The sequence below is a fragment of the Hetaerina americana genome, unplaced genomic scaffold, assembly GCF_022747635.1.
Source record: "Hetaerina americana unplaced genomic scaffold, ioHetAmer1.1.p SCAF_8, whole genome shotgun sequence".
NCBI classification, from domain to species: Eukaryota; Metazoa; Arthropoda; class Insecta; order Odonata; family Calopterygidae; genus Hetaerina; species Hetaerina americana.
In genome coordinates this window covers 49,383,094-49,398,633 of record NW_027287427.1, presented here as the reverse complement: position 1 = coordinate 49,398,633, position 15,540 = coordinate 49,383,094, and the positions used below count along the sequence as shown (strand labels likewise).

Below are 15,540 nucleotides of genomic sequence, written 5' to 3'. Positions count from 1 at the left end.
GATAACGTCACCACGGAATTCCTGATAGGCGATGGCCTCCGTTCATTTTAGAGGGATGTATTCGAAGCGTTGCCGGTATTATATTAATTACACAATGCATGAATACATTAAATCTTCCTAGAGTGATAAAAACCAGCGATGAAATATGAACTCAACATTGAAGATATTCTAAAAGAAAAGGCATATTTTAGATAAAAATCACGAATGCCTTGTTAGAATTAGTTGTTATTCTTATAAGTTTTCGTTTGGTGCCATACTTATTTATTGTAGTTTAGAAATTAAAGGATATTTTATACAATAGATTTAATATTAATATCTCATTCAAATTCATACAAATTACCGGTCCTGAATAAAATAACCCATGATTTAGTTAGAAGCACGAGCTACATATCAGCGATGACTCCAATTAAAAAAATGGAGGTGCTGGGGATCGAACCCAGGACTTTCTGCATGCGAAGCAGACACTCTACCACTGAGTTAAACCCCCTTTGAGGGTGTTTGGAGGTGCATTGAAATCTACTAAAAGAGTGTGTGCCTTCAATGCTAGGCCTTTGCATCTATTTTGCTGTGGATGTTTCTTCTACTATCTTTCCCATGTAAAATCCAATAACGTACATATTTGAATGCTGTATTTACTTTACTTTTCATTTATATTATTATAGGTTCTGTGAAAATTACCTTTACCTTTTAAGTCATTTCAAATAAGAATTGGAACGGGGGAGAAGAATATATGCATATGCTGAGCAGTTTCGCTAATTGTCGTTTAAAGAACCTTATTTATTACTATTCCGTTGGTTAGGTAGCTTTTGAGGTAATTGCAGGTTATTGATACCTGTTAAACTGGAGGCGTGGCTTGACTGGACTCGTTCCCAATTTCAAAATTAAATGCCCCGGACTCGCCTTTGAACCTTTAAGAAGAGCCTTATTTCATTTTAAGCTAGCTATCCTGCGGGTGTAATCAATTTATCTGTTATGAAATAAGAACTTGCTTCGTTTGATGGTTATTTTTCAATTTCCAACATTATAGAGGTGCATACGTAACGTTTTGTCAATGATTATGAGCCCATTTAAAAGGTGTGTAAATATTTAAAAAATATGATTCATTTACAGACAGACGCAAGAATTTTCCAGCTCTCTAGAGTTCAGTCAGCTCACTATTCACTAAATGTTCCTTCAACGTTGGGGAACTGAGGACGTAACCATATCATTCCAGACCATATGCAAACTAACGCTGTAAACATGGGATCGTACCACAAATCTACAAGACAGTTCACATGTTCTTGTAATGTGCGCATTCTGAATTTGCTGTTGATAATAAATGGTGTAGTACTCGTTACTTGAACACATTACACAGTATGCGAATTCCAAAGTTTTTTATTGAATTTAAGACTTTTCGGAGGACTTGTAAATCGACTTTGAAACACGGGCCATAAGCAATCACAGGTTATGTTAATGATGTGCTGAAATAAATATCATAGATTATTTTGTAATGTTAATATCAGAAATAAATAGAATAATTATTGCGATTGGCACCTTCCTTAAATTGAATAGAGTCACTCTCTGCCTTTTTACACCCCCTTCCTCTTTTAAGGATCCGTGAGATATGAACCAATTCCTATGTTACCATCGGGACTATTACTAATTCATCAAACAGTGGTATTTTCCTAAAAAAGGAGCTTATTATGGCTTGATAAAAAGCCTTTTACCATGATTACTTACTGATGAGTTTCGTGTTTTGAGGGAGAAAAAATATATTTTACTAATAATGAAAAGGTTTTTTATTTTAGTGGTATCAGAAAACATATGTTAAACCGAAACGAGCTTTTCGATGCATTTGGTAGGTTGATAAGTGATTTAGTAATTATGAAGTTACAAGTTTACTATTGAGCTTGTGCCAAATACCTTCTTTAGCGATTAAGGGTTATTTAATTCTGTCTTCATATACAATGACTGATTTAATACAATGATAAACCATGCCTTCCACTAAACGCACCTCCTTTATTCTATGTAAGGAAACGTAATGAAATGAAATTCCTGTCCTAGCAATCAAATGCTTTACGTAATTTAAGGCGAGCTCCAAAAATGAATTTCTGAAACTGCAATATGCAACTGAAATTATAGTGAAATAAGAAAATTTCCGGTAGTACTGAGGCATGAAAGAAAATTTGGTATTGGTTTTTCAAGGCAGAATATGTATAATGTGACGTTCTTTCTACTGCGAAGAGCGAAAAAATGATCAAAAACGCTATATTCTGAAGGTGCAAGTAAGCTAGTTGAGAAAAAAAACTTGGAGGTACTGGGATTTGAACCCAGGACTTTCTGCATGCGAAGCAGACACTCTACCACTGAGTTACACCCCCTTGACTGATACGAGGTGTGTTAAATGTTAAAGTCTGTGTTAACCATAACACCGAAACGATAATCGTCGTTTAGTCATCGCCTAAATCAATGTCCTTTTTCCCTAAACACCTATTTATCGCAATGTTAACGAGGAAATATGAAACTTTATACCTCCCTATAAAATATCTTCCTCGCACTCACTCATACGGGCGTTTAACTAAAAAGGCAAATTAGGAAACTTGAGCCTTCGGCGCAGAGTGGTAGTTTTTGGTCAGTATATTTCTCGTCGATCACACGGGCGCCGGCGACGAAATTTCCGTGGCATTGTGCTAGCACCTCACGACGTGGTGCACCATATCGATCAGCCCTTCAAATCACGTGGCTCGTTGCGAATTTATGGGCTTTTGAAGTGGATCGGATTCCCATTCTTCGTTCTGAGAGGAGGAGGGGCAATGAAAGGGAGTGGCGGAACGCGGATGGACTGGATGATTTTTCGAAGGCTGGAGAAATCCATCCATTAAGTCCACTCAATATGTAGTGCCAATGATCCGTCACATCCCAGGGTCCCCTTATTCGTGTGGCGCGGGTGACAACACCCCGAATTCGAATTACTGGATACCGAATTCCGAGAAATGAACTTAGAAAGAAATTCAAGCGTTGCAGTGTGCGTGTACGATCGAGGGTAGGAGCTTTAGCCTCTTCACACTGCGAGTACGGATCGATCACGAAATTTAACTGCAAAACCCTGGAGAGGTTATTTTTATGAGCCCAACCGATGGGAGGAAGTATATTGTTGATAGATCACCCCGAAATATTAACAAATTCTTAATATGTTGCATCAATACGTCAGACCCAAAGGTTAATTTAATGGGGAAATTTGCAAAAAAGAGTAGGTATACTTTCAGTTTGTGCGTATAGATTTTAAAACCAGGAAACTTAAAAAGTTAAGGAAACTTTTTTTGTGGATCCATGGCTTAAAAATATTTTTGCATTATTCAGTGGGGAAAATCAAATAAATGCATTCAAAAGTCGTGTTAATGACTGCTTCAAGAGAGTATAAATAATTATTTGCCATCATAATATTAGGATCTATACGAAAATAACTCCTTCGTTCTATTTATGATACAAATCTTAATTTCAGTGCAAGTGAAAAACACATTGAATATTCGAGTCATTCGATTCCCTTCCACTACTCCATGGTAAACTCAAAATAAATTTCCCCACAATCCACAGGAAATGCATAATTCATGCACGCCGTCTTTTCCACAAGAAAAAAAATATTTTTCCTTGCAATGTGCCTTGTATGCGGATTGACAACCTGTGTCATACGGGATTCATGGACGACGCCGAGGAGCAGTGTAGGTATCGTGTTGCTTCAACGCCCACTGAATTCAATTTCACCGTTTCGCTCGATCTTCCCCTCAATCTCACCCCAAAAACTCCATCTTGAGAAAAGGTACTCGCGTTTTGTCACCACCCGTGTTGCCTAGGTAACGGAAACGACCCACGACTCGTGGACGACGGAGCGGAAACGCATATTTATGGGTAACGATCGAGACGCGACAGACACTCGGACCAATACCTGGAAGCGACCCGGCGTGGTGAGGACTGTTGGCGCCCGCTGGCTAAGGCTGCCTACCTGTGGATTCGTGGAAAAAGTGTGGGAGGGGAGTGACAGGAGTGGGGGAGAGGGAGAGAGTTGGTTTCGACCCAACGGCAGAAGGCGCACGCGTATCCTTCGGGTGACCTCTCTGACAGCGGATACGTGGCGTAAATAATCAAAATATGTATTCTTTTCTTTTGGCATAAACTAGTGATTTGGCTAAAAGAACTAGGCGCAGGTGTCTCTGATTGGTAATAGAATGCTGGAGACGGTGGTGGAGGGGAGGCTATTAAGCTTATTATTAGGTAATCTACCGATTAAGGTAGGTTTTTGGATGGACACAGCTACTAAATAAATATTTTGTGATTCCTAATAAAATACAAAATCCAGTATCCCACTCTACATCAGACCCCTCTTCATCTCTGAGTATTTTCTTCCTCCCATCATCCCGTCCAACATCCCTATCCCGTTCCTTCCCTTTCCTCGTTTGCCTAACATTTTCCCCTCAATTACGGTCTTCAACATCCCACTGCCGGTCAATACCCCCTTCAGCCACTTTTCCTGCCTCCATAGGATTTCTCCCAACAAACCTCTCTTTTCGCCCACCATACCAAGTACTTCCTCATTCGTTTTCTTCTCTGTCCATTTCACCTTCTCCATTCTCCAAACCCTCATTTCAAAAGCCTCCAATCTACGTCTATCCTCCTGTTTCAATTACCACGTTTCCGCGCCGTACATGGCTACGCTCCATATCAAAATTTTTACGAGTCATTTCTTAACATCCTTACTCAAAGTCCCTGTCATCAACTCCCTCCTCCTGGTGAAAGCCTCTTTGCCTAGCGCAATTCTTCTCCTTACGTCCCTACTACTTTGACCGTGTTGGTCCAAAACACTTCCAAGATACGTAAACTGTTACTTAAGAGGTTGGAAAAGAACAGGGATGTTTGATAGGAAAGAAGGGAGACGGAAGGTATGCGGAGTCGAAGGGAGTGACTTCACGTATATTAGCAATATTAGGAAATCGATGCGAGGACTAATGGAATGGCATTCTCCTTGTTCCGTGAGCAGGACGTTGAAATCAGCAAACTAAAGGTACTCACTTCTAATCTAATTCCTTTAAAGCCCGTTCCCATACCCAAGAAAAGATAATAGAGGAACTTCGGAATCCAGGAAGATATCATGGGGAAATCGGAAGAGGCCTCTACATGTGGATGGAGGATATATTGAAGGGTAGTGGAATCCTTAAGACTTTTATTTGAGGTGGGGTATTGGATAAGTCAGGAAGGGGGGAGAAAACAATTTAGATATGAAAATTTCACTAAGGAAAATCAGAAATCATATGGCTATGAGAAAGTAAATATTTTTGGAGGGGAGATGGTGTATTGTTAACGATAGTCTGACGATTAAGTTTAGATTTTAATAGAACTAGGAGCTAAGAATTGCTAAGCACCGTCTAAAAACTCCTAAAATACAGTTGCAGCCTATGTACATTACAATGTACGGGTTTTAACCTCGCTTTATACCTTCCAGCGTGCAAAATATTTCCAATATGGTGGTTGGGAAAGAATAAAATTCTTCAAAGTTGAATAAATAAATTATTTGACTACATTATCACAATTTACAACACTAATTGCAACAAGTACCTTGTGTCACTTTTCATAGCCCATTTGAATTTCTTTCAATCACTTCCTCTCCCTACTATGCCTAGCACTCTACCGTTGGCTTCATTCTGGGCATGTGATTTTTTTCTGCTATTCTCGCATCCATTTCCCAAAAGCCTATATTTTCTCAATGTGCCAGCGACCAAGTTGCGGACCTGTACAAAAATACGCTCCATATCAAAGTTTAATTAATGTTGTTTTTACAGATTTACTTTGGTATATGTCATTAACACTATTCTCTTTGTATACTCTTCTTTGCCTTAGGTAATTCTTCTTTTAATATCGTTTCTCCTTTGACCATCACAGCCTAAAACGCATTCTTGAATAATGAACAGTTGTACTTGGCCTATTATATACCCACAACTGTTATGTTTATCTCACCTCTAATTAATTACGAAAACATCAAAAATCTTTATTTTATAATTATTTATTTCTTCCCACACCTCTAGTATTTCTAGTCTCCTCAGCAAGGATTGTAACCTTTTAACTGACAGGCTATCTATAATTTGGTCATCTGCCAGCCTAACTGATTTTATGAATTCCCCACCGACCTTCATTCCTATCTCCAATTCTTCCCATGCCTCTTCGATCATTTCCTCCACATATTCGTTGAATAGCATAGGTGATAATGGACTCCCTTGTCTAACGCGTCTTTCTAATACTGTCCATCCCGACACTCCATCCGCCAATCACACATGACCAAGCTTGTACAGGCCTCATCAAAAAACACCAGGCAAGCAGAAATATCCCTTGTTGTTTTCACAATTTCTTTGAATCAGTGACCTCATTACTGATAGGGTAATACGCGTAACTCTACCTCCTAAATGAATATCATTTACGCCCTTCTTCATCCTTGAGTTATTGATGCTAAGTACTTTTTTTGCTGCGTATGATACCTCATTTATGGCCAATTGTCCTCACATTTGGCTACTCTTCACTTTTTTGGGACAGTCATTAATATTATACCAACCTGACCAAATTCCTTCTCCATAATTGATTCGAATGAACTCATGATAACTCTTTCTCTCACATACTCCAAATCCCTGGAGTAATTCTGCAAGGATTTTATATTTCCTCGTAGCATTTAATTTATTGAAGATTCATTCCTATCCCGTAATCATATACGCCTAGATCTAAGCTATTCTCATCTAAATTTTATTTCTTATTTCTAGACTTGTTGACCTTATATTTTTACCATGTAGCTCCCCTATGTGTAATTCCCAACTCTCCTAAAATTTTGATTGCTTTACTTTTTTTGCCCTGTCACTGATATTGCCCCCTGATTTTATTTTCTTCCTTCCTGCCAATTCTTTCATCTTCTCATATAGCGCGCTTATCTTCGATCTACCATCGGTTTTCGTGACTTCACCATAACCTCACACTATTTCTTCCACTTCTTTCTTTGTGATTATTTTGTTCTTTCTATTTTTTTAGTAGTCTTTTTTAGGCGAGGCGACCGATAGCTATGCATTCATTTGCGCTATGGTCGCGCTATAAGGGATGGATGGGAAAGGAAGAGTGGAGAGAAACCCGGCGTTGGCATTAGCCTACTCTTGTTGAAAGGCGCCAAGGGGTCCGCAGTTTAACGTCCCATCCGACGGGCGCCGTACTCACTCAAAATGCTCTCCACAAAGCATCGCAAGTAGGGATCGGGATACCACTGAAAAATATTTACCGTCTCTAGGATATGAACCCGAGCCCTCTCGGTGGGATTCCAGTACGTTAGCCACCGTACCATCCCGATCCCCTCTTTGATTTCTCCTATTTCTTTGTTTAAATGCTTTCATTTCCATCTCTCATCAGTCTTTGTTGTCATCTCCTCTATAATTCACAATTCTTCCGCACCCTTTAGTGTTATATATTTTTTAGTGCTATAATTCTTTAGTGCTAATATAGTTTAAAATCATCCATCTTGATTCTACTGTGATGTACTGCTCCCCTTTTCCCAGCTCTGTATTCTCTCAGTTACCTTCTAGCACTCATTTTTTTGTTTGAAGCTTTTAGGAGGTGTTTGCGTTTCACAAGACCCAGTAGAAATTCACTACGATGTGCATCATTGAGGTGCATTTCAAAACCTACCTCTTATGTATGTTTTTCCCACAACACAGGTTTTTGGATAATGTCACCCTATCCCATTCAATCCTTCTCGGGAGCGAGAGTCGTGCAAGGCCAAAACATGAGTGATGGAGAGAGATTGGGCGTGTGTGAGGAGGGCTCGAGAGGGCTTTGGAAGAGAAGTTTGTTATGGTCTGGGTGCAGCGTGTCAGAAATTCCTGACTGGAACATGACACCTTTGGACGGGTCCCATATGATTCGTTGCACTTAAAACGCACGCCTAAATATTACCGCATTCTGTATATTCTAAATGGGCCTAGTAGGAAAGTTTGCTTTAAATGGTGGGAGTCCCAGTGCATATAGTCCCAAGGGTAATCCAAAATGACCTTCGTAGGCGACGCGAGTTATAACTACGCATGCAGGTGTCGTGGAGGAATCAATTTTTCGTCCGTTCGAGGAGCGACAGCTGAGAGTAAGCGGCTAATTGCAGAACTCATAAGGAAAACCGTCTACCTATGCATTATTATTATTAGGTAATCGACCGGTTAAGGTAGGTTTTTGGATGGACACAACCACCAAATATATATTGCTATACATTATATTAATTTTTATTAATTGGCCCGTTATGGCATTGTGAAGTTATGTAAAGCACATTCGTATGCTGCTTGGATATATGAGGTCGCGTTTAATTACTGTCCTTTTACCTGAAGTAGGGAATAAGGTGTCGTTTAATTGAGTCGCATGTCATCTGTGGGCGTGATTGGAATGTGAACGAGAGTGGATGGACATGCAGGAATTATCACTCCGATTAAAGCTATGTTCGCGGAGAAAGACTCGGTCGTTTCAAAATATATCGATCCTCTTCCCCCATTGCGTCTTCTTAACTGGTTCAAGGTCTCCACCCAAAAGGAGTCACTCCGACGAGTGCTAAATCGAGTTCAATTGGAGAGCGCATTTCACCTGGAGGCCTGTAGAATTGGTTCGGTTGGGAGGAAATGTTTTTTTGACACTGTTTCTTCTTTTTGCCTCGCTGGATTTCACTGAGTCAAAATTTTCAACAGTAGTTTCCCTTCAAAAACTTCAACTTTTAATTAAATTGCTTAGGATCAGACTATCATTAGCCAATATTTTTTCAAAGGATGCTTGCCCTCCGAAATACACAATGAGTTATGCTGCGGAAAGGAAGGTATATTATTCACCTTAATCACACAGGTGCCATGCGGCGTGGATGAGTTATTCCTTTTTACTCTAGGTTCAGTCAATATTTGTATATTTACCAATTTATTTGACAGTGAACGCCCCAGCACACGTACATTTGATGGATTGCGTGTCTGAATGAACAACCGTGGTTCGTAACATTTAAAATTAGGATGCCATTCCGGGAGAACTTCGGCATTAGCATTCATCTCCAAATTAAGATGGTTTAGGTTTTACGTTGGAAACATTCAGTTAGCTGTCTTTCACTAAGCCACCCTCGAATGTCGAACGTGCACTGAAAACACGTGAAACACGCTTCTCAGTGGTGAATGTGTGCAAAGTTGCCTGTTGTACGTATGGAAAAGCCATCCCAACAACGTGATTTACATCTTCAACCGACTTTTGGTTTCACTCTCGGGTAGAGAGGACGGTAGCGGGGGGTTTCTCGTATTGCTATTCCCATCTCCCTGCCCACCCCCATTCTCCTTTTGAGGTCGCCCGTGTCTCGTCGGATGTGCACTGATGTGCACTTGATGCGCTCAATCGGTCGTCTTATCTCAAGAGACGAAAGAAACTTACTTCAAGTCTCCAGATGTTTACTTGTTCACGTGCATGGATATACATGTATGTTGTTATTTATTTTCCTCTGAATAGAATAATAAACAAATGTAATTGAATGTTCATCAGTGTGAACTTGAATCCGAAAAATGCACCACTAGGGCAATCCCAAAAGTACCCGACCCAACAAAGAAAACACAAATATTTAGGAAAAAATAAATTTATTTTTGACATAATCTCCTTTCAGCTCTATGCACTTTTTACAGCGATGTTCATAAAGTTCAACACCCTTTTTATATTAAGAACTGTCTTGCTCCTCAAAATGGCCATTAAATGCCGATATCACTTCTTCACAGTTGGAAAATCTTCCATCGACCACCGAGCCATTTTTTCAAGTTTGCTAACAGCAAATAATCCGAGGGGGCTAAATCTGGTGAATAGAGCGCATTAGGTAGCAATTCAAACTTTAATTCATGAATTTTGGCCATTGAAATAACGGATTTGTGAGCTGGTGCATTGTCTTGATGTAACAACAATTTCCTCTTAGCCAAATGCGGCCGCCTTTGCTGGATTCGCATAATACTCGCCGTTGATAGTTTTTCCTTTTTCAAGATAGTCAATGAAAATTATCCCTATCATGTACACACATTTTTCGAAACTTGAGCATTTGTTTTCAATAAGTGGGCAGTGTCTGTTGTAAGCTAACGTAAATGAAATGGTAAAATTTCAGTGTTGAAATATACTGTTTCCTATGCGCAAAAGTTCGAATTTCAAGTGAAATTTCAGTATTTAAATAAACAGCATCCTTGGCACGAAAGTTCACTTTCAGGTTTAAATGCGAAAGATACCAAAAAATATGCGTTTCATTGATTTTAAGAAAGTTCACTCTCTGAAAAATTTGGATTCTGTACATTTTGGAGTCAAACATAATATATTTTTGGTGAGTAAGCATGCTATTGACACAAAACAACAATCACCCTAAGGACTTTCCAAGTCTAAACATCAATTAGAGCTCAGCTTTTCAATAATCACCCTAAAGAGTAAATTGTAGTGAAGGTCGAACGCAGGTGGACATGAAAACATAAGAGAACGCTAGAGTTTTTCCTCTATATCGTAGTTCCGCGGCGGAGTATTTTAAACTTTTATTAGGTTATCATCTTATCATATCATATCTAGGAAGTCAATATATGACTTTCAATATACTACTCCGCCCATCCAATATAAATTTAATATTTAATATCAGTTAATATAGCTAATGGCTTAAATTTAATATAGCTTAACTTTTTATCGATGTAGGGTTTTTTATTATGTTTATAGAATCATGATTTAAGTTTCCCCCACCCAGCTCTCACTGTCCCTTTATTGTCTGAAAAATTTACAAACCTTTTCATAATAGGGTAAGGTGAACAATTCTCGGACTGGCAATGAAAGACTGCGATTTATAGTTAGAAAATGATTTTATTTTTCTACATTACCTCCCTTGACTTGAACACACATGGTCCAGCGTTTCTCAAATATCAATATTCCTTCCCGGATGTGAGAATCCGGAAGGCTGTGAAAATATCCAACTACGGCCCTTTCAACTTCTTCATTGGACGCGAAGCGCTTCCTAGGAACAAATTTCTTCAAGTTTGGGAACAGATGGAAGTGTGAGGGTGCTAAATCAGGAGAATAGGGAGGATGACCGATCAAATCATACCCCAAATCCCGTAGTATTACCATCGCCAACGCACCTTTCTGAGCAGGTGCATTGTCCTGGTGTAAGATGATTTTTATCTTCTTCAAGCCAGACCTCTCCTCACGAATGTTGGCATTCAGCTGGTCAAACTGGTTCCCTTGCAGCCTTTCTTTACAATTACATTCGCCTGTAATTGTTAGGAAAGGCTAGGATCTAGTGGAAGTTGGCTCCTTGCCTTTGCGGACTGCGGATCGTTCGTTTGCAAAATCCCTATAACGTGACCTCTTTACGCTCCGTCATGAACCGGTTATTCGAACATCGCTACGCCATCAAATTTTGCGTGTACCTGGGCAAAACCGGGAAAGAGACTCATGTCATGCTCAAGGCAGCTTTTGATAATAAGGCCATGGGTAAATCGGGTGTTTTTGAGTGGCCTAAGTTGTTTCGGGAGGGTAGAGAAAATGTTGAAGACACCGAACGTTCAGGACGCCCTTCGACCTCAAAAGGTGACAAAAATCTTGCAAGAGTGAGGGATTTGTAGGACAGGGATCGCAGTTCCATGGTCCGCATGGTTTCTGATGAACTTGGCATCATTAATATTGATGTGCATCGACTTGTGATCGAAAACATGGGGATGAAAGGTGTTTGAGAAGTTGGTGCCGCGAGTGCTCTCGGAGGAACAAAAGAAAACTCGCACGCGGATCTGTCAAGAGCTTCTCGGCTATGTGAGTGAGGATCCAAATTTTTTAGACAGAGTCGTTACTAGTTCTTCCTCTTCCCCCGCCTCAAATTCGTGCTGAAGGGACGTCATCACGGCTCGGTGGAAGCGTTACAACGGACCCTGACGAGCAAGCTTAGCACCATTCCGGGCGCCGCCTTCCAGAAAGCGGGGCAAACCGGCTGGCAGCGGTGTGTGGACGTACAAAGATGCTACTTTGAAGACTTTTGAGTGAATGTATCAATTCTGGCCACATTTTTTTCAATCGACTCAGTCTTATTATTTTTGGACTGACCTTGTATTCAGCACTAATGTGCCTTCCAATTTGGTACTTCTTTTTTAATTTCCTAGTATGTTTACCTTTTATGAGAGTAAAAAGAAACTTAACATTTCCACCATTTCTTTTTAACCTCATTAAGAAGGAATTCCACAAAGTTAAACCTGACTCTGTTATGTTTGCCTTTTATTGATTTCAATATAGTTGCCTTCGTTCTACCTCTTGGATGAGTGGCGGACTACGTAATTGTTATTTCCGACTAGTGTAATACCAAAAAATAATGCGTAATTTAATTCTTAACAATTCATTAAATAGATCAGTTATGATAATAGCAAGTCACTTCAGTGTCTTGTGCACCGCGCGTTGAGTATGGAATAGGTGAGTTGCTGTGTTTTAAATTGACTCATTTCTGCTGACTGTTTCCCCACTCCCTTCAAATAATATTTATTAGGTCAGTGGAAAATAATATATAATAGACTACTACACAAAATCTTCCGTAATTGAGACGGCACAACTCAACTTGGGCTGAAAAACATCATTGTGATCCGAAAGTTCTTTCGGAGAAAAATAATGAAATATCTATCCAAACAGGATGATGACACTAGGTGATCGAAGAAAATATTTATTCATATACCAACTCAGTGAGAAGGCCATTATTTGTAAGCGAACTTCTAAGTTATTTTCTAAACAATTTTTACTCATAAATATCGACATAGGCTCAATTTAATTATTACAATTAAATAGACTCAGAAACGGAATTCTCGCTTGTTTGCGAGAAAAAACTTCGCAATTTTATGCAGTTGGTGTAGATTTTTCCAGGCTTTGAGTCAAAGGAAATGTTATTTAGAATAAATTATTAGCGGCAATTAATTTTCGGATATTTCATTATTTTCTTTATAAATTCCAAAATGACCGCGAAAAAAATGCCATTTAAGGGTTGAGGCATTAACGAAAAATAAAACATTTAACACTATAAACAAAGGAGCAGGACTCAGCAATCTTTTCTGCGCGCTTCGTAAGGTATGCCCTCTGGAACAAATATAGGATATACCTTACTTTGATTCCGTCAAAATGATGATTCATGGTCCTTATGCAATGACCAATTCAATTAAGGATCTAAGATAGCATTATAGTAGTATGTCGAAGCTCATTGTGAAAGAAAAACCCTCTGAACATTCATTCAATCGCGCTCAATGGACGCGATGCGTTTCAATTTAATCGCCCACTCCGCCGGCGGCGCACCGATCGCCTACTTTACCGCGAGAACTATACTCTATAAAAAAAATATGGGAACAGAAAAACGTGCGAGTAAAAATGAGGGCGTCATACTCATCCGAGTAAGGGAAAGGTGAGCAACGGTACGACTACGTAGGTGGGTTGGACATGAAGGGGAAAGAAGCACCTACAGTGGGTACCTTGTGTTACGAATCGTTCTATGTACCAACTTTTCGAGGCACGAACATTTGTCATATTCCATTTTGGCCGCTAGATAGGAGCTTACTCTCGAAATTCAGGCAGTATTCTTTTTTATTGGAGGGTATCACAGACTACTTGATGCTAGCAACAATGTAGCTTAATTGTTCAAAGGCGTGCATTTCCAACGATTCCAGTAAGTCCACCTCTCTTGCGCATTTGTTGCTGCACACTTCAAGTGTCGTAATAAATTGGAAATTAGGTCTTGAGATACGAACCGCGGACAAGGACGAATAATGTGTTCTAGTTCCACATCAAGGAACAGAAGAATAATAACGAGGCGGAAGGGGATTGGGATAGTGCGGTAGCTAACGTGCAGGCCTCCCTACGTGAGGGTTCGAATCCCGAAGGCGGCATATTTTTTCAGTGGTATCTCGACCCCTACTTGAGGGGCTTTGTGGAGAGAACTTTGTGTGAGCAAACCGTCCGTCGGATCTGACATTAAGCTGCGGACCCCTTGGCGCCTTTCATTAAGAGGAGGCTAATGCCGATCGCGGAGTTCTCTCCACCCTTTATCCTCTCCTGTCCATCCCTAATGGCGCAAATGACCTTAGCCGTCGCTCGCCTCCCCTAAAACTACTACTACGAGTCGGAAGTTTACTTTAGAAAAATTCTGGGGCGGTGCGAGAGGGGAATTGGGATCCATGGAAACCATTCAAGAGACTCAAAGGCGTCGTCTATTAAGCGAGGTCAGTGGAGCAAAGAAATGAGAAGGGAAGGAAGAGTGAGACTGCGGAAAGGGAGAGTGGAACGTGGTGGAGGCGTGAGTGACTCATGATGAGGAGAGTTGATTGCTTAGGTATCCGTTTGCATCGCGATCAATGGTCGTCAATCCTCGAATGCCTTTGACGCATACCTGTTCTCAATTAATTGGCCCGATAGACGCCTCATCAGTGCCGTAACTACGGTATGAGTAACTTTTGGAAGAAAAAAGAAACGTAGGCACGTATTATTAAGTAGAACTTACCATTCGAGAATTTATGTAATCGTTGTACCCAGAGCTATTGAACCTTACATTGAAGTTGGCCCGCAAAAGGTTCGGAAAAATAAATTGATGAGATTTTTTTCAGAGACGCTTTTTTAGAAGAGCATGTGCTTATTTATTTAGGAAATGTCGTACTTTAGGCAAGACCATTTTTTATTAATTTAAAGACCAAGGAGGATTTTTGTGGAGCCAAGCACTGTGTGACAAGACAAAAGCCCTCGGTGGAAAACTATAAAATTTGGTAATTTAAAATTGAAAAAAAATTTAATAATTCATATGAATACCTTATGACCTAACAAAAGTACTTTACTGCCTATTTCTCTAAGCTTCAATTTAACTTAGAAGGATAGGAGTATCAATTGCCCTATTAATGGAACTTTTCGTAAAACGATTAGTATATTGATTATTAACTAGCTAGCTAGCTAGTAATTAACTATTGGCAAACATTAAAAACGGTCTATGTTGATAAGAAATTAATATTTGCCAAACGAGAGCAACATTCTTTAAATGTCGATATGTACCAAATTTAGCCAATTTTTAGGTACTGCCCTTCATAAGAACAAGAAGAAGTATTTAAGATTTATTATTTTCTAATGAAACTTCTACCGTCGAAACAGTGAAACTCGTGTCTGCGTCGGCCACGTTTTAATTGGGGAAGGAAACAATGGTCGTTTTGCTAATATTGAATGCTAGAAGTTCATTCTAGAAAATTCATGAGGTAAAAATTACGCCCAGGGGAAGATAAGTTGCATACGACTCCGGCGATGCAGAGCGCTCTTGGATGAGTAGGTGCTTCTTTTAGATAGACTGATCCACTCTCCCCTGCTCGTTCAGTTTGCAAATAATCTTTTATTGCGGTGGATTTAGTCGTGTGGCCCACCTATCCCCATACTCGCATACTACTGCATATGTTTGATATTGCAAAATTTCATCAATATAGGTTGCAAAAAATAGATTCAAAAATTGGATTCCATTTAATTAAAATATAAAAAGGT

General features: G+C 39.7%; 2 non-coding genes across 2 annotated transcripts; both read right to left on the bottom strand.

Moving 5' to 3' along the window:
- Nucleotides 1-415: 415 nt before the first annotated feature.
- TRNAA-CGC (transfer RNA alanine (anticodon CGC)) lies at nt 416-487 on the bottom strand. Its single transcript has one exon. It is a non-coding gene; the product is annotated as a tRNA-Ala (tRNA).
- A 1,801-nt stretch (nt 488-2,288) lies between these two features.
- Nucleotides 2,289-2,360, bottom strand: TRNAA-CGC (transfer RNA alanine (anticodon CGC)). Its single transcript has one exon. It is a non-coding gene; the product is annotated as a tRNA-Ala (tRNA).
- Between the last annotated feature and the right edge of the window lie 13,180 nt (nt 2,361-15,540).